Source organism: Poecilia reticulata, linkage group LG5 (genome assembly GCF_000633615.1).
Source record: "Poecilia reticulata strain Guanapo linkage group LG5, Guppy_female_1.0+MT, whole genome shotgun sequence".
NCBI lineage: Eukaryota > Metazoa > Chordata > Actinopteri > Cyprinodontiformes > Poeciliidae > Poecilia > Poecilia reticulata.
The window spans coordinates 29,865,107-29,884,474 of NC_024335.1; the positions used below are offsets into that span (position 1 = coordinate 29,865,107).

A 19,368-nucleotide genomic window follows, 5' to 3' on the forward strand; every position below is an offset into this window, starting at 1 on the left:
GATTAGGCGGCGCAGCAGGTGATGAGTGAAAATTACTGATGGTCAATAAATGATGAAAATAAATCTAGCAACAGGAAAGACCAGGAGAGGATAATACTAATCAAATGAAACTAAATGGAAATGAATGAAGAACAAAAGGCAAGAATAAACTAAGAAACTAAAGTAAATACAGAGGAATATACTTGTATGGCAAGACCATTCGAGCAATAATTAATACAGACGACTGTATGCCAAGAATAAACAGACACTATTTCCAGATAAAAGGTAAAATAATATTGTTGAAGTGTCATGGGTTTGTTGAAACCAAATCTAGTACCGAGAATAAATATATCTTACAGACCATAACAGTTAAGAACTTATCACTCATTTATGTTTTTAATTAGATTTATTATTTCTTCAATATTATTTTTCATGTCAGTGTTAATGTCATGAGGCTGATGACTCCATGACACTTTCAATTTGACTCATTAGGATTTGATTAAGAACCAGATTTGTTCTTTGTAATTTCTGTCCAGTGAAATTGGACAGAAATTCCCATTTTCTTAGTAGTAAATTAGATTACTTGTACTAACTTACAAGTAATCTATAAACCAATAGTCAGGTTTATAGTTTATATAAAGATATAATCCATGTTTCTGTCTCATATTTGTATGGCATTAAAAGGATCAGGAACTTTTGTTTTTCACTGAAAGCTCTGGTTTGCACATTAAAAGCCATGTGGGTGAAATTTTATGGATAATACTCTGATGTCCCATTCTCCTGAAGGCAGCACAGAGCTGCACCACCAGAAACCGACAAACACTGATGAGAAGAGTTATGATTAATGTAGTTACAGTTTTATCCATGTTTAATGCTGCAGAGCTCAGTTGTTTTGCAAATAGTTCAAAGTTTAAACTGGCATGTTGAACATCTTTTATCTGGTCATTTTGTGTATTTAACAACTAGAAAATGACAGAATAAGAATATTTTTCCCACTCTGATTGGCTGTTGTTAGGCCTACCAATTTTAACTTGAATGTTCATCAAATTTTTCGTAGACGCCTGTGAAAATAATTTCTATTCCCATGACTTTTTTGTTCTCTGGGAAATTATTTTTGATGATAAATACAGAAACAAGCATAAAAATCAAAACATCAACAATAGTGATAGTAATATTAATAATAAAATAATAGTCAGTGCAAAGTAGCCTGCAAATTCTTTGGTGGGGGGCAGTGAGGGACCTGGATAAAGGCTGGGGGGAGGGCGCTGGCCCAAAAAAGGTTGAGAAACACTGGTCTAGAGCAAATATCTTAGTACACTTCAAGTAAGACAAAACTACCTTACAAGTAACTTGTCAGCAAGACGAAGAAGCTTATTTTAAGTGAATAATTCATTCTAGTTTCATTGGCAGATTATTTCATGTATTACATGGGAAAATGTCTGGTTGCAAGTGAAATAATCTGCCGATGGAACTGGCTCTAGTACCTGCGGTGTTTGTTGTTGGCGCAGCAATAATCCTCTCTTCCTCCTCATTAGTGTGAAATTTTGGTGACTCTTAATTGTGTCAAAAAGCGTCTGGAGCCAAATCTGCCAATGTGTTTGGCCTGCCCACACACCACGAGACAGAGACAATAAGCCTGCCACAGTGACTCAGACTGTTTTCCTTCTGTCCACAAACAGACAGCTCTGCATGCAGAGGGCTGCAGTCCAGGACAGCAGCTGGCGGAGGAAGGAGGCGCAGGAGTAGGACCTGCGAGCGTATCTGAGATCTCCAACCACACACACTCCATCCTGGCAATACAGGCCTGAAGGAAGATCCTCTTCTCTTCACTCAGGGTTTATAAAATTAAAAACGATTTCCTACCAAATAATCTTTCGCTGCACTAATTAATGCCAACGATTTTTAAGAAAAGAAAAAAAAAACTAAAGCTTTGGGTCACATCAGTGGCAAAGCTCATAAAGTAAGTAATGTTTAAGAAGCTGGAAAATATTTTCTTGCAATGAACAGAGATGAATTTCATGATTTCAGTATTTAATTCTTTTGTTTGTTTTTTGCAGTCGTGGCTGGTCCATAGGAGGCGATAAGCCTCCCTGATATGGAAGGAGGACAAATATCTAAAAAATAATATGAAAACATGATTAAAATTTTCTATTAGCCTGTTTTCCTTAATAGTTTGTATCTTAATTATAATCTGAATTATTTACACAACATTTCCACCAACTAACTTATTCAACCGGGAATTTCCCCCAGCAGCCTGTTGACAGTTCTCTTTTGGGACGCTGCTGATAGCGACCCAGTAGCAGAGCTAAGTAGCTAATGGGCCTCATGTGACGTCACACTTCTGTGAACTTTGTAACTGACAGCCATCTTGGCAGGCACTTGCTATGGAGTTGCTATGACAATAATAAACAAGCCACAATACTAGCACTCACTAGCTTGGTGCCAGTGAGTGAGAGCACTAATCTAGCTCTCACTCACTAGCTTGGTGAGAGCTGGTTCTAGCTTGGAAATAGCAGCAGGCGGATTTACACGGATTTACAAATCCATGTAAACATTTATTGTATGCGAACATAAATTTCAGGTTGCAAAACTGATAATCAGTTATGAACGTAGGAGACCAGCTGAACTGGTCTCCTATCTAATTTATAAACAGTACAAATACATTACCCATCTCTGTGTAGCACTAAGATAAGTATCAGTGATATATATAGTACTAGCTGCCGAACTAGCAAAATCAGCTAAGCTAATGTAGCTTTTATCTGCTAGCTGAGACAGATATTCTTAGCTAGGAATATATAGGTTGCTACATTCTGCCAGTAACCAGAACCTTGTTATTTATTCTGTACGTTCTTTACAAATCCGTGTAAACATTTATTGTATGCGAACATAAATTTCAGGCAAAACTGATAATAAGTTATGAACGTCGCTGGGGTTTTGACGCTTATGCCACTCTGGTTAGCATAATGCTAATGCTTGAACGTGCACCGGGCTGTGAGGTCAGCTGTGCAAGATTAAAAACTCACAGTTACACTCCTCCAGTTAGAATTTGTGTCAAATTATTATATGACATGATAAACGCAAATTCAATCCTTTCTAAACTTGACATTGTTGTAAGATTTACTGTTGGTTCTTTTAATTAACTTTTTAAAATTGCTATATTTCTAAATTGTCATGTATGATCACTAGTCTTAGATAATGAAAAGTCTTGCTTTACTGGTGAATTGTCATCTTTCACACCTTGAAGATAATCACATTTCTTTAGCCAGATAATTTAACACAAATTACATAACATTATCATATTAGTGACAATCGATACAATTTACCCTGCTGCTAGCAGAGTAGATATGACTGGTGGTAAAATTATTTGACTCATCTACGGAGATTTGACAGAATATCTGTCCTGTTTTTTTTTACCAAATCAACTCACCAAACGAACAGCCTTAGCATGTCAGTTGTCCTGATTTTAAAACTAGAGAATGATGTCTTTCAGTCTGTGGAACCAGGATCACAGAACAACTTGTGCTCACTCGTTTGGTTCTCTTTGTGACTGTTTGTGTGTGAAAATCACTTTAGTAATGCATTTTCTTTGGTCAATCGGGAGTTAAAGTGTTCAGAGACATAATTTGACTTAACCTGAGAAAACAAAACTAACTCACCTCTCTCCACTCCTTTGTACCCAGACCTTGAACGTACAATACGACCACTGAAAAGAGAGAGAGAGAGAGAAAAAAAAAGAATAAAGTTTTTTTTTTTTTAAGAGTTAGTTTAGGTTGTCATAATGTTCAGGCAGGAAAACATCACAAGCCACAGCTAAATCAACGGTAAATGGCAAAGAAACTGGAGGGTCTGTGAAAGAGTTCTTTCTTGCAGTTTTCTGATCAATCGGCGATTACAGATCGTTAAAAAGCCTGATACGATATTGGTTGATACCAATTTTTTTGTCTGAATTGTTGCTAAAAACAGCAAGAAAGTTGCTGAGTTGGCAACCATGGGGTGACTGTTAACTGTAAACATGCAAACATGACCCTGACAGACCTGCCCTGTCAGGTCAAATGGGAGAGTTGAAGAGAACAGTGGATGGTTTTGAGACTTTTGCAAATGTAGATAAGATCAAATATTGGCTTCACATCGGTCGATCACTGATATCCCAAAATTAAGAAAATTTGACCTGATAAATCAGGGTACTATCAACATGTAAAGGCCTTCAGTTAATAACTTTTTAAATAAAGTGTTGCGCTCCATAGTGGCACCGATGAGTTGTTGGCCACCGCTGAGTGAGCACCGGATCCAACCTATGGACCGGATCCAATCTGACAACTCCTATGAAAACTTTCTGACTCAGACACAGGTTATCATACAGCGCATAGTAAATATTACATCATAGACATCATAATAGACTCAATTTTTCTACGTAAAGGCAACCGAGTTGCTAAGATTGCAACAGCATTGTTTATGGACGAATATCCTTTAGTATAAAACTAATTCTGTTGAGACTATATGGAAAGAACCACCACCACAAACCTACCAAGATCACCTCCTCTCCAACTGGGCTTTCCCCCGGTTGGTGTAAACCTCCATGCTGTCCAGAAAGCATTTTGCAACAGACTACTGGTGACCTGGTTGATGACAGCTTTTTGAAGTCAAGCCAACCCAAGAAGGATTGAGTCAAATGAAGAGAGACAACACAAAGAAAGGACAACGCTTCACCGGCAGAGTGGAAGCTGCTAACACAGCGACTGTCGCCACCGTTCTGCCAGGTCGTTGCTCAGACACTCTTCGTCTCCTCGGGGCTCCTCAAGGTTAAAAGCACTTCCAGCTCAAATTGCTCCTTCCTTCTGCTTCTGTTCTCCAGACGTGCTGACAGGATTTTGTGCATTTTGTTCTGTGAATGCGCTTCTACCCTCCCTTCTGTCTGGACTCCACCAGTCACAGTGACGGGCCCGATTCTATCCCCCGTTTCTAGTCTTTCTCCTCGTCTTACCTACAAATTCTTACCTATAGTGTAGTTACTGTCTGCAAAGGGTTCACCCAGTGCAACTCTGAACTCTGGAGTTAATCAAGAAGCATGTCGCAGCTTTGGCCCAAAAAGGAAACATTCCTGCTTTCTTTGAATATTCTTCTCTAAAGGATCAAAGTGTTGGGAAGCCCCTCCGGTGTACCCTGGTGACTCAGCAACGGGGAATGTCTTTTTTTTTTTATTTCTGATGATTTTACGAACATTTGAAACTGATAAACTTCATGAACAGTTTGTTCACTGTCAGCAGTTATGTCATTTTCATTCTTTTTCCTGAACTGGCTGCTATGAAAATGATAAATGGCCGTCACTTGTTGAGTTCTTTATCAAGTCCAGAGGACTCCAAAGCGCTTAACACTACATTCACACACATTCACAGACTAATGATGGCAAGTTACTGGATAGTAGCCATAGCTGCCCTGAGGCAGTCTGACAGAAGCGAGGCTGTCATGCAGCAGCGCCACCTGCTGGGCCCTCTGACCACCAGCACCATCAGTAAAAAATACTGGTGTATAGTCAATTCACCGATACAACAAAATTATACGCCAGTAAGAGTAGCGATGCATCTACATATTTTTACTCAAGTAAAAGTAGAAAATTACTCAAAATTAATTTTAAAATTACTCAAAAAAAGTAAAAGTAAAAAGTACAGTGTAGTAAAAATACTCCAAAAAGTTTTTTTTTTTTTTTCAAAAAAATTACTCAAGTAAATGTAACTGAGTAAATGTAACTAGTTACCACTCAACTCCCATTGAATGATTTAATTTTAGTTGGATTTCCAGTGTTTCAGAGGTTAAAAATGAAGACAGTTAAATGAAAATCTGTTTTTGAGAAGAAAGTTAATAATCTGGCCGCTTGTGATGTAGATGTGTTTTAACACTTCAGAAGAGGTAGTGTAAATATCGTTAAATGTTTGTTATCAGTAAATATGCTTCATGGCAGAGTACAAAATAAAACATATCATAAATTGCATCTGTGGAATGAAAATGAGAGCCAGTCGTGTGTTCGCTGTAAAAGCTGTGACATTATCAGACTATACGGCTGCCGTCCTCCTGCAGCTGGACGCCTGGGTCAGCCTAAGAGCCCCACCCAGCGACATGAAAGAGTTGAGGGGGCAACGTGACCACAACGAGTCCAGCATCCCCCTCATCCCAACAGGGAACAACTGTTTGAAGTCCTGGACCCGTTTAACCCACCGCTTACCCTCCAACACGGTTCTCTGCCTCTCCACCTGGATCCACAAAGGGAAAGAAAAATGTCTCTGAATCTAAGTGTCACTATTCAACACCGGTTCTTTATTCTAACAAGTGAAAAATATTCAACTTGAATTTGAGTTTCACTTCCTCATCGAGACTTAAGATGAATTCTTGGGTAAAGTTGTCCTGATATAAGGGCTCAGGTTCTGCTTTGTGATGGACCAAGGCGCAGAGACTGTTTCACCAAAAGATAAATCAGACACTTATGATAATACACACAGCAGTCCAGGAAAGTAAATTGTAGAATATTTCTCATTAAATCCCAATTTAGCTGTCATTAAAAAAAAAAGAAAAGTAATGTATCATGTATGGCAGAAACTCAAACAATTAGTTCATACTCAGGAGTGAGTTCCCTTAAATCGAGGCTGAAAGCTTATTTGCTTAAAGCTAATAACAACTGGAATATTCTAAACTGTAGTTTGTCTTTCGACATGTTAACGTTTTACTTTATTTTCCCACTTTGCTTCTTGCTTGCTTCCCTCCTCCCCCCCTGTTATGAAAAAGCATTTTTGAGTTTCACTGTTGCTGAAATGCGCTTTACAAATAAGCCTGCCCTGCCTAAAACATTTGGTAGAATTACGCAATCACGAAAAACATTGAAAACCTGTTGCGCATCACCACATTTTTAGTCAAAAAATTAAAATGAAGATAGTTTCAAGGTCATTTGAAAGTGAAAACGTATCCATTATTTTCTGAACAACCAGTAAAGCAGAACCCGTTCCCTGACAGCTCCGTCTTTTTCTAAACCTCCTTTCTCTGAATCGTTATCACTGTTCTTTTCTTTCTCCAAACAGCTCTTTCAATTAACCTATTGTTCACCATTCACTGCCGCCTCTGGAGGGGGTTTTTCATGCTGCGTGAGGCCAACAGTCATTAAGTCTGTCAAGCTCCAGTGATTAGTAATCCCTTTTTTCTGTGTGAAGCTGCTTAATTCAAACTCGGTGCCAGCTGACCCTGGAGACGCGGCGTTGTGCTCGGTCAGTTGAGTGCATTGTACCTTTAAATGCTCCAAAGGTTACCGTGCGACTGCTAGTTCGCGGAGATAAGGTCGACGAGGTAACATTTTAATAGGTTCGGCGTGAATCAGAATGCATCAGAGCCGAAATAAAAACAAACACATCAGGTGTTTCAGAGTGGGGGGGTTCAAATACACGACACTTTTCAAAGTTAATCCAGAGTTATAATCACATGTTCCAGGAATCTGAATCAGACATTTCCTGACACAACAATAAAATGCACAACAGGTGAGACGCACTTCCTGACAAGCAATCATTTTGCACAACAAAATCCTGGGACAAAAAAATAAAACAATCACAGAAATGTTACAATAGATCCCACTTCCATGGGGACTTCCCAAGAAAACTCTGGTCAACAAGAACAGTTAATAAACTGGAGCATAACGTGAATGCACCATGAAGCCCCCCTCGCACCTCGGCTGGTCCCCCAACATAAACACGAATAGAACCGGCCCTGCGTATGACTGGTTATCTTTGTTGGACTGTAATGAGCAGTTTGATGTTAGAAAGTTAGCAGGCAGAGCAGCCAAAAATTATACTCTAGTAACAGAAACACTACTTCAACATATTTTTACTCAAGTAAAAGTAAAAAGTACAGCGAAGTAAAAATACTCCTAAAAGTACATTAGTACATTTATTGTTTCTTTCAAAAAAGTAAATGTAATTGAGCAAATGTAACTAGTTAATACCCAACTGTGCTGGTAGGAGTATCTGTTCACTCTGCATAAATGCTGTGAATGTCATGTTTTCAAGAATGAGAGCACTTGTACTGTATTCTTCTTCACTTTGCACCACTGGACCAGCATCTGCTAAGCTTACTGTCTATATCATAAAGTAAAACATCAGAACTGTTACTGTGAATGGGACAAAGGAAAGCTTACCTGGATCTGACTTGGAGAAGGTGTCCATGTCCAAAAGGTTTCTACAAGAGAAAATAAAACTATTAGAGTTCAGTAGACTAGATGTAGAACAAACAGACTGAAGCACTCTTTTGGTTTTGTAAAACATACCGTAGACTTCCTCTGACTTAAGGCCGCTATCGGATTACTGCAGTCAAGTTCTTTTTTTGCTTTATTAACTAATTTTATTTTTTGACTTTAGTCTCAGATGGAGCTTAACTTTGTTTTAGTAATTTTCATGTTACCACTAATTGTTGCCCTGCGGGGACCTAAAGTGAATCGGACTGAATCAGTGTTTTGTATATGAAACGTTGTTGTTTTTTGAGCTAGATAAATCACTGGACGGACAGACAGACAGACAGATCTGGTGCAATAAGTAATAAATCAGTTAATCTCATGATAAATTAAACTGAGCTAAATAATTTCCATTTACATGATTTACATGTACAGCGGGCGCTGTACCGGTCCGTCGTGGTGAAGAGAGAGCTGAGTCAAAAAGCGAAGCTCTCGATTTACCGGACCGGTTGATCTACGTTCCCACCCTCATCTATGGTCATGAGCTTTGGGTCATGACCGAAAGAATGAGATCACGGATACAAGCAGCCGAAATGAGTTTCCTCCGCAGGGTGGCTGGGTTCTCCCTTAGAGATAGGGTGAGAAGCTCGGTCATCCAGGAGGGACTCAGAGTAAAGCCGTTGCTCCTCCACGTCGAGAGGAGCCAGTTGAGGTGGCTCGGGCATCTGGTAAGGATGCCTCCTAGACGCCTCCCTGGTGAGGTGTTCCGGGCACGTCCCACCTGGAGGAGGCCTCAGGGAAGACCCAGGACACCCTGGAGGGACTATGTCTCTCGACTGGCCTGGGAACGCCTTGGGATTCCCCCGGAGGAGCTGGAAGAAGTGGCTGGGGAGAGGGAAGTCTGGGCCTCCCTTCTGAAGCTGCTGCCCCCGCGACCCGACCCCGGATAAGCGGAAGAAGATGGATGGATGCATGGATGGATGGATACATGATTTATCATTTTTCTTTTTTCTCTCTTTCTACCAACAACTGACTGACTAAAGTCTTCAGTCTGGTCTCAACTAGACCTTTTTTTAGGACAATTTCATAGTTAATTTTATTTGTTGTTTCTGTTGTTTGGTTTATTCATTTGCAATATTTAAAATGTTTTCCAGTGTTAAATGTTCCATAGGATCTAAAGTTTATTGATCTGTTACACCATCACCATTATATTACTACTAATATTATTAACCTTAGGGAATTTATCTCAAAGCAGAAATCCGTTTATCAGATACTCAAATCTCAGTGGCAGTCACCTGCGGCTTGTGACTCTTCAGAATGTTAACTTCAGTCATCTTCAATCCACAGACAGCGGTCTGTGTCTGTGTCTGTGACTGTCAACGTTGTTACAAAATGCACTTGGTGAAGCTCACGTGTTTTCCAATTTCCGGCCAATTTGCGAAAACCTGTTGGAGACTGGAGGCATTTCTTTCCCCCAGTTGGTCGTCTATTAATCGCCCGGCTCATTATCTTGAGACGTTGAACCATTTGCCGCGTGACTCCGACAACATGGCAGAGGCTCTTCAAAGTCTGATCGCAAGCAGCATCGGATCCTCATCCTGCCTTCATGTTCTAATGACTGCTTTATGCTGCCTGCTGTGTTTCTTCAGGGACTCAGTATTTGAAGTTTCCAGTTAGGACGGTTCTACTTCTGTGATGCAACAACTCCCACATTTATGAAAAATAGGGGGCAACGAACCACAGGAGAGAACAAGCCGCTTTTCTTGAGATCCCAGAATGATCGCATGTGCACACAATTTTATCTGAAGAATATGAGACATTTTTTATTTATTTATTTGCCTCTATTTTTGGTTTCACGTTTCATTCAGAAAGAAGAGAAAAACGCTTTGAAGCGTCGCCTTTTTCTGGCGTAATAATCTCCTCAGATGACAGCGGTGTTTTATTGTGAAGCAGCTTCCTGTTGCAGAAGGATTGTGACCGGTAATCTCCCACTGTGACAGTCAGGGAAAACAATTTGAATGAAAAACATTCAAATTAATCAGTTAGTATCTACAGTAAATCACAATATGGATGACAATACTCTTCAGGAAGAGCCAATGACTTAGCATGGATTCAATAATAATAATAATTTACTTATCTAGTCACTAGTATGAGATTGTAGAACTTTGCCGCATTTCATCAACATGTCATCATGACAATATCAGCGCAGGCCAAAGTAATTTTTTACAGAACTGTCTGGAATGTAATATTTCTTTGCAATTATATCTCATGTGTTATGAATTGATTATTTGAAATGCTGATACACATTTGTACTGTAGAGAAATCCAGACCGGAAAACAGCACAGTGAGAACAGAAAGAACATTGGAGGACAAAAGTGGGAAAGGGGACGACAGGCGTCTGAATTTATGATGATCGCCATTCCAGTTTTTAACAGAAAAATACATCAGTCATATGATTTCTTCATACTGTGCAGCTGCCAGTACAGATTTACATTTCACATAGTATTACACCTAAATCCAATTACACACTGTAATCCAATAACACAGCTAGTTACTGTAAATATCGCCAAGCTGCTCTGAATCAGCATCTGTCATCAATCAACTGATGTAATGTTGGAAATAATCCATATTTTCCACACTTGGATAAATAAGACTCTTAAAGTCCTATTTATAAATCAGGTAAGCTCTATCTTTGCTTGAAATAATAACGGTAGGTTAGAGAACAGACTTTAAAATACTGTCGCTAGTTTATAAATCACTGAATGGCTCAGAGCTGCAACTTAAAAATCTTGAGGTTCCACCAAACGTGGCAGAAGCAGCATTCAGCTTCTATGCGCCACCAATCTGGAACAAACTTCCAGAAAACCGCAAAACAGCCGAAACACTGAGCTCCTTTAAATCCAGACTAAAAACCCAGCTGTTCAGAGTTGCTTTGGAATCACAATAAATGAAACACTGACCAACATGTGGATGAGTGTGAGTTTGGTGATGGCGCTCGACAGAATGTGATGTCATTGGGTGCGTGGGGTTGTCTTTATAAATCTGTAATTGTTGTGTTTTCATTTATTGAACGGCCTCGCTGCTGAAATGTGACACACAAATAAGCTTAACTGACTGACTGATTAAATAACGGTGGTGAGGAATCTGCAGTGAGGTTTACACACGTGAAGTTAAATAACGTTCTGATGGTTTCGTTTCGCCCTGCTCTGGACGCTCCAGGGCGGAAACACAGATGACGCTCTCGCTTCTGGCCTGATGACTGGTTTAGTTTAGACAAGCAGCCATCCACAACCGGACGTCAGGGGTTTTGATTTATTGATTCTGGTTTCATTGTCATTCTGTGTTCCTTATTAGTCTCTTTGTTTCATTAGAACAAAGCGACTTGTTTCTGCTTTACCTTCTTTGTGATTCTAGTTTAATTGTGTTTATTTCTTCCCTCTGTCTAGTTATTCTTTGCTGCTGTCAGATAATATTATGGAATAAACGAGAAAACTGGACAATTACAACAGGGCTCCCCATTCTGCTGGGAGAAGGCCGCGTGTCCGGCTGTGGGCTTTGTTAGCAAAAAATCAACATAAACTGCAACTGAAAGTTAAATGCCAAACAACTGAGCCGATAGAAAGCCATGGAGTAATGCTGGATAAAGAGATGGAGTTTCTAGCAAAAGTATTCGTACGCCTCAAACCTTTCCATGTTCTTTCACATTATGCCCACAATCATGAATATATTTCATCGGAATTTAATATGGGAAGAAAATTATACATGACTCAAAACATTTTTTACAAATAAAAATCTGAAAAGATCAGAATGTATTCATACTTGTGGTTGTAATGCGACAAAATACCAAAATTCCTTCTGCTTTGCACCTCATGAAGCTGTTCATAGTGAAAACAACAATCCCCCCTCCGCCCCCCGAGTGCATATGTACGGTGTTTGAGTTAATAGGTGTTTTAGCTTAGAGCCATTTAAAGTCGAACTCTGTCATTTCTACAATCTTTTGCATTCAGAAACCTTTGCCAACTGCAGAGTCGCACTTGACCGCAGCCGGCGAAGGTTTCTGCATGGCAAAAACACAAAATCCTACCAAGTATTTCTGATCTAGTTTCCAGTGCAAAAGTCTTAGTAGGCTTAAAATAAGACAAAACCAACTTATTCATAACTTTTCAGCAAGATATAGGAGCTTGTTTTAAGTCAATAATTCCTTAACGTTGGTGAAAAAGTGTTAATTCCATCGGCATCTTATTTTACTTGTAGGAAAAATGTATTGCTTCAAGTCAAGTAATAGTAATAATACCTATTTATGTTCTTAAAACAAGCTCCCAAGAATAAGGTATTTGTACTAAACCAAAAACACTTTGTAGGATTTTGTGTTTTTGCAGCGTGTTGACCTTGGCTGGTCAAATAAGATTTCCAGGAGGACGGAGAGGTTTTCATTTCTATAAGACACACTCACACCGGTGCATCATCAGCAGCAGCAGCTGTTGACACACATAACTCCACCAGCTCGTCACTGGGACACACACCGACTCATTTTCCAGAGCTCCTCGGTGAGGCTGAGCCTCCAAATTGCTGCTGACAAGTGATCAAATCGTATTTGTGTGTTTACACAGCAGAACAACAATCTGTCATGGCTGATATTCCATGTCAAACACCGGGTCTGACAACACACAGGCATGGCAACAACAGAGTGTCACTTCGTCTCCAGTCGTTGGCAGATGAGCATATGTGGTTCTGCTGCCTGGTAGTCGATAAATATGTCGTTGACTTGGGTTGCGCAACGCAAATAAAAACCTGAAGACGAAGCAGCGAGAATTCAGAGAGAGCTGGTTCACGCATTTCCATTCAGGTCATATCAAATGCATCATGTAGAACCTGTGCAAATCAAACTGTGATGTCTATATCAAAAACTGCTGACAGTTTTCAGTAGGAAATTTTAAAAAAAAGTTTCATCCATCCATTAATTGCAAAGTTTCCCCCAGAAAACTTGCTAAGCCTGAGTTAAAAAATGTTTAAAGTTGACAGACAATTTGAAAAAACACTTGATAATTATGTGCTATTGTAAGACTGGAAGATCAACACCTGAACACCAACTATAAAATCTTTAAAAAATGTAAACATTTTAAAAAGACTTAAATAAATAAGCAATGCTTAGCCTGGCGGGGGCACAAGTGAAGCCTCGTTGCCCGCCAGGCTTATAAATACTGGAGGAAACCCTGGTTTTCAAGTTGAGTAACCCACCCCTCTGCATGTCAGTGTGCCACCATGCAGCAGACAAGATGAACATTTAAAAACATTTGAGTTTTTACAAAAATAATCAAATGATTTTTATTTATTACTAAGAATCTGATGTTTGAATGAACAACCAGATATTTTCAACTTCAGACTCATCAATGTAGGCCTCATCATTCACATGGTAGGACAAGATGATGAATCCTCTGTACTCAAGTGGCTCCCGCTTGAGTTATAAGATCTCAATCCAAAAAGAAAACACATTCTGGATTTGAATGAACAGGAGAAAGCTGCAGCTGCATGTCACCATGACGTTAATATCAACCGGTTCTTATAAACAGAGAAACACCGACGATGCTGGAAATTCCAGCTTTCTGCTCCAGACGTTTGGCTGAAGTCACTCATAAAGTTACTCAAATGTGCATTTCTAACAGCTTTGGGTTTTCATTGTGACATCAATGTTTGATCAAAGTATACGCTATATTTATTACAAGCCAGGAGGATCAAAGCACATATAAACATCAGTCATCAACTGCGACTGAAAATCTAGCTGGAGGAGGACGCTTCACTCCTCTGGTTCTGGAGCTTTCCATCTGTAATGGACAATGATGGGTTTTCTCTTCTATTTTTATCCCAATATGACACAAAAGTGCTCTAGAAAAATGACAAACACTCTAAGTAGATCTGGGCTATCAGTAGCGGTTACCTTCCTGCCTGCAAATGAATGCGCTTTCTGTACACAATCGTGTATAAACCCAGGTCTCATCAGCATCTCGTTTCCCTGCATTTAATCCATCCGACCTGAAAGCTCTCCGTCACACACATTGTTCGCTCAGAAAAGGAAGCAACTTGCATTTCCAATGGCTTTGAACGGCGACAGCACATCCGAGGATGTGTCAGATTAACTGAGACATTATGCCCAGCCTGTTCACTGGATCTAAGGGTGGCTAAGAGTCGGATCAGGTGTGTTTTCATGGAGGCATTTTTGGTGCAAACGTATTTGTGGCTTGTAACCGTGAAGTTGAAGTCGGACAGAGAAATTCCGTAACCTTGTGACTACCAGGAAAAACTGTGTTGTTGCATTATTCTTTTATAAAACGTTCCCAGTTGTTTAGAATGTAATAAGAAGTACTGAAAACATTTTTATTCTTAAGCTTCAATGCGTCCACTTCAGTGAACGCATCCAGACAGGTGGAACTGGACTTTGATGCCGATCATTAAAGGGGCAGAATTACGCATTTTCCACCCACATTGTGACATTTTTATAACCCAATCAAGCAACTATGTTACTTTCAGTTATTATAAAAATGCTGCATTTATCAAATACGACTTAAAAGAAATTTTACTTTGTAATTTAACACCTTGAAATTGGGCCTCTGTCTCTTTAAAAACTCCCGCTATTTCAGAAACTCCGCCCTCAGGAAGTCATCACAACATGGCTCCTCCATTAACCCTTTAAGAACTTTTTTTTTTTTTTTACCAGCTTGCACTGAGAAATAAATCCTATAATGAGCTCAACAGATGTTCAGTTCCACCAGGAGTTTGCTAATTGCTGCTGGCTAGTCTGAAGGAGCTGAGGGGGAGAGCTGCTCTGTGAGGTGGAGTCTTGAAAGATTAAAAATTAAAGCTCTGAGTAGACATTGCACCATGAGGTTCACCCAGGCGTTTTTGCACAGATGAATGGTTGCCATGGAGATTAAAGGATTTCTCAAACATGCATGAAAGGCAACACTTCGATTATGGTTTTGATGAGAGGATAACATTACAACACGACGTAACGCTTAAAAAAGTTGATTTTACACAGTACTGCCTCTTTAAATTCTATAGGAAAATGCCAAAAAGTCGACATAAGAATGAGCGAAACTTCTAAATCACTGTTTAGTTTTGTATGGAAATGTACAATTTAACCTCAGCTTAGTTTTGATCATTGTCATTGAACACACCTTCTCTACATTTTATTTTTGTGTTGTGTGTCACACGAAACGATGATAAGAATATTTATATTAGAAAATGAACTGAACAAACATTTTAAAAAGTTGTTGGAGATCATCTGGCCTCTGCCGTTAAGTCAGCTTTAGTTACCGAAAACAATCTCGGCACAGTGAACCTTTGGCTGCTCGTCAACATAACAGGAAATGACAGTGGAGCACCCCCCCCCCGCCCCAAGTTGATCCAGTTTAGCTCTAACAGCTTCAGACGCTTCAGGCACCTGGCGACAGATGTAAATATACCTCACTGTGACCAGGATTCATTCATTCCTGTGTTCTATTATGTTTGTTTTTTTTTTCACTTTATACTCAAGAAGATTTATTTTTAATCAAACTCTAATAGGGGTGAAACGATTACTCCAATTAATCGCGATGAGTGGATTATTGAAATAATCGTCAACTAATTTAGGGGCCGCTTTTGTCGTTCGATCTTTACCCAAGATACACATCGGATAAACTGTGGGTGAAACAGTCACTGGGACTGACTACTATATATTCCATTGAGGGAAAATAGCTTTAACATTAAATACACCTTTCTCAACAGACGAGGGCGCACTTTCTCCGTCTATAATCAGACATTAAAGCGACTTGAAACAATTCCTCCCTCCCTGGCACCTCCAGACCCGGGCCCCCATGGGCCGCCCGGGCCGGGGGGTGGGGGGGGGCAGCCGCTTCCCCAGGCCCCCCTATAGCTCCGCGCCTGGTCCAGAGTCGGGCTCTCTCCCTGCCTGGCGTTGGTAGAAACCTCATCAGCAGGTCAGTGTTCTGCTAATCAAAACATCGATTTAACCTAGGAGTGCTGAACTAAAACATGCAGGAACTCGGCCCTTGAGGACCGACTTTGGACACCCCAGCTCTAAGGAGTAGTTTAGATACATTTCTCCCAGGTCTTCCTCTTTCTGTGATGTGAGGAAAGTCAGCCTTGTGGTTTCAGTGGGTAACATGCAGCCAGCCGAGCAGAGGCGCGCTATTCTGGAGCTCTTCAGTGTGGACTCGATCAGAATAAATCCACGCTCCTGTCGGTTACTGCCCACCCCACACCCCCACGCACTCCTACACCCACAGCATATACTCATTTTTCCCTTTCGAAACAAGAAGAAGAAGAGTTGTTCTGGACACGAGAGCAGGTCCGTGATATAAATAGTGAAGAAACGGAAAAGTCTAGAATGGGCAAAAAATAAAAAAGCAAGCAGAGTGAAACGAGCAGGAGCGTGGGGACTGGTTCCCACTGAAATGTTCTGGCGAACAGGTGAAAGCGTGAGGAGGGCTTACCTGCAGGATACGGTGACTTCGATTTTGGTCGCAGGTACAGTGGAGTTTAGAGGGTCGAAGTCTCCTATAGTCGCCATAATGAGATGCTTTAATGTTTCCCTGCCTTTAAAGTCCTTTAAATTGTCTCCCACATCCAGCGCTTCCGGTCCACTGGCTCGGTGGATGCTGCTGGCGGCCAAAAGAGAGCAACTGTGGGTGAAAGCATACCTGAGGATCTGCTTTCATTCACAGCGAGGGGGAGAAGAGAGCAGAGGAGAGGCAGGCGGGAGACAGCAGGCTGCATTCCCCGCTTCCATCACCAGAGGGCGGCAGAGACCTTCACAAATCCTCCCAGCTCTCTGTGTAGCAGCTAATGCTATTGATCAAGGGAAGCTACAGTAGCTTCCCTAATTAGTAGAGCTGTTGCTCTACCAACTGTTGCCAGCAAGAAGGTTCTGGGTTCGATTCCCGGCTCCAGTCTTTCTGCATGGAGTTTGCATGTTCTCCCTGTGCATGCGTGGGTTTTCTCCGGATACTCCGGTTTCCTCCCACAGTCCAAAAACATGACTGTCAGGTTAATTGGCCTCTCCAAATTGCCCCTAGGTGTGAGTGTGTGTGTGTGTGCATGGTTGTGTGTCCTGTGTGTCTCTGTGTTGCCCTGCGACCTGTCCAGCGTGACCCAGCCTCTCGTTCGAAACATTAGCTGGAGCAAGGCACCAGCAACCCTCCCGAACCCACTGAGGGACAAGGGTGTAAGAAAATGGATGGATGGACTTTAATTGAAGGGGTGTATATAAGACTGACGGTCATACACATGAAGGATTCTTCGTAAATGTTGACTGCTTTCTTAAAGTGACATTCGGTAAATGACATTTTTAATGCAAAGTTTGCACTTTTGATGGACTTTTAATGCAAGTTTTAATGCATCTTTGGTTCATAAGTGTCATTATTTACCGAATGACACTAAGTGACAACATTCAAACATTCAAGAAGACTCATTCATGTTCACGACATGTCAGTCTTATGCACACCCCTTTAAATAAAGTGACCTTTATTTGAACTTTTCACATTTCGAATAATTTGTGAAAGGTGCAAGCAGCATTGAACAGTCTTTGCACATGACCACTGTCCAAAAAACAAATGTAAAAGAGGTTCTGAAGCTTTTCAGCTTCTGAGCCACAGAATATAAGAGGGACATGACTCCAACTCTTGCAAGCATCTTTACGAAGTCCGTTGAAAAGTGAAACAGTGAGAACGCATTCAGAAACAGCCAATGTAATATGTAATGACCAACATGTTGGTTTTATTCACTTTCATTTCCTGTTTACTTTTTACAACAGTTCTAATAGTTGTCGACATTATGGTATTTAGGTTATCTCTGAAGAGGACCTCATTACCTCAGACTTACATATTCATGATCCCAAGAGAGGAACCAACCCAAAGTTGAGAACTACTGGTCTAAACTACCCTTAGGTACAAGCAGGGGTGAAAGTAGTTTTAAATTCTTGGGGGTACTATGACAATAAAAAAAATAAAAAATAAAATAAAATAAATATATGCATATATATTTGTTTGTTAAATACTTAATAAAACATATTTACCGTGTTTAATTTTTGATGTAAATGACTTATACTCACAAAGAACGAAGTATAGTCCAAGTTTGTCGTTTATTGAACGTTCATAAACTACAGCGGCATTGATGAGCCACAGCAAAGATAAACAAAGTTAAAACAACCTGAACGATATTACGTTAAAAACATAACATTTAGTCTGTTACGATATTAGGTTTTCAGGCTTGATATTTATTTTGCGATCATTAATAAGCCTCCCTGAACACAGAGGTGGTTGATTAGTTAATTTTAAACTCCTGCTCTGTTATTTTGGTAATGGAACCGAAACGCACAGAATTACGCAACACCTTGTTGAAACAATAATCACTGAGATTATTTTTGTTGGGTCATTAATTTGAACACTTTTTGTTGTTGTTCTTTCATAAAGTTACGAACGTTTTAAGCGAGTCAGAGGAGGACGTGCTGCTCTCAGCCTCCTGGCTGAGTTCAGTTTGTCACCTAATGCCGAGATCGACTCAAAACCTTCCGCGATCCACGTATTGCACTGCTGCTCTAACAAAGCACGAACAGTTCAGAAACAATATGAAATGGGAAAAAAGTTATTTATTAACTGATTAAGTCTGTTTTAGATTGTTCTTGAAAAACTAATCAGTCACGGCTGATTAGTGGGCGCAGTCGCAGCTGCACAGTTTAACCCACTGACTTTTTACAGCAGACAGCCGCTCCCCTCTCTTGCAGGTACTGCTTACCCCCACTAAATCTTTTAGGGGTACGCAGTACCCTGCCGTACCCCCTTACTTTCACCCCTGCCTATGACTGCTGCTCGTGGAGAGAGACATTTAAGTAAACTAAAACTAATTTTAAAAAAATTAAGCAATCTACTTGCATACTGCATGTGGACTGTTGCATGTAAAATAGATGAGCAGTAAATATTATGCTAGTATCAGTCTTGAATCAAAGAAAGTTGCAAGCCTTTAAAATTTTAACATTTTTTATGGTTTAAACAAAGACTCAAGGTGTGCTGTGGTGGCGCAGCGGTTAAGCACAACCTACATATGGAGGCCTTAGTCCTTTCGATTGGCGACCTTTGCAGGGGGGCCCAATCTAATATTTTGTCAGGAGGCCCAAAATTCCTGGCGACGCCTCTGGT

General features: G+C 40.3%; 1 long non-coding RNA gene across 1 annotated transcript; it reads right to left on the minus strand.

Annotated features, from left to right (window-relative positions):
• Positions 1-3,635: 3,635 nt before the first annotated feature.
• LOC103465499 (uncharacterized) lies at positions 3,636-16,915 on the minus strand. Its single transcript, XR_533805.2, has 3 exons — positions 16,669-16,915; positions 8,147-8,187; positions 3,636-3,682 (listed from the first exon to the last, which is right to left on the minus strand). It is a non-coding gene; the product is annotated as an uncharacterized LOC103465499 (long non-coding RNA).
• Positions 16,916-19,368: the final 2,453 nt, after the last annotated feature.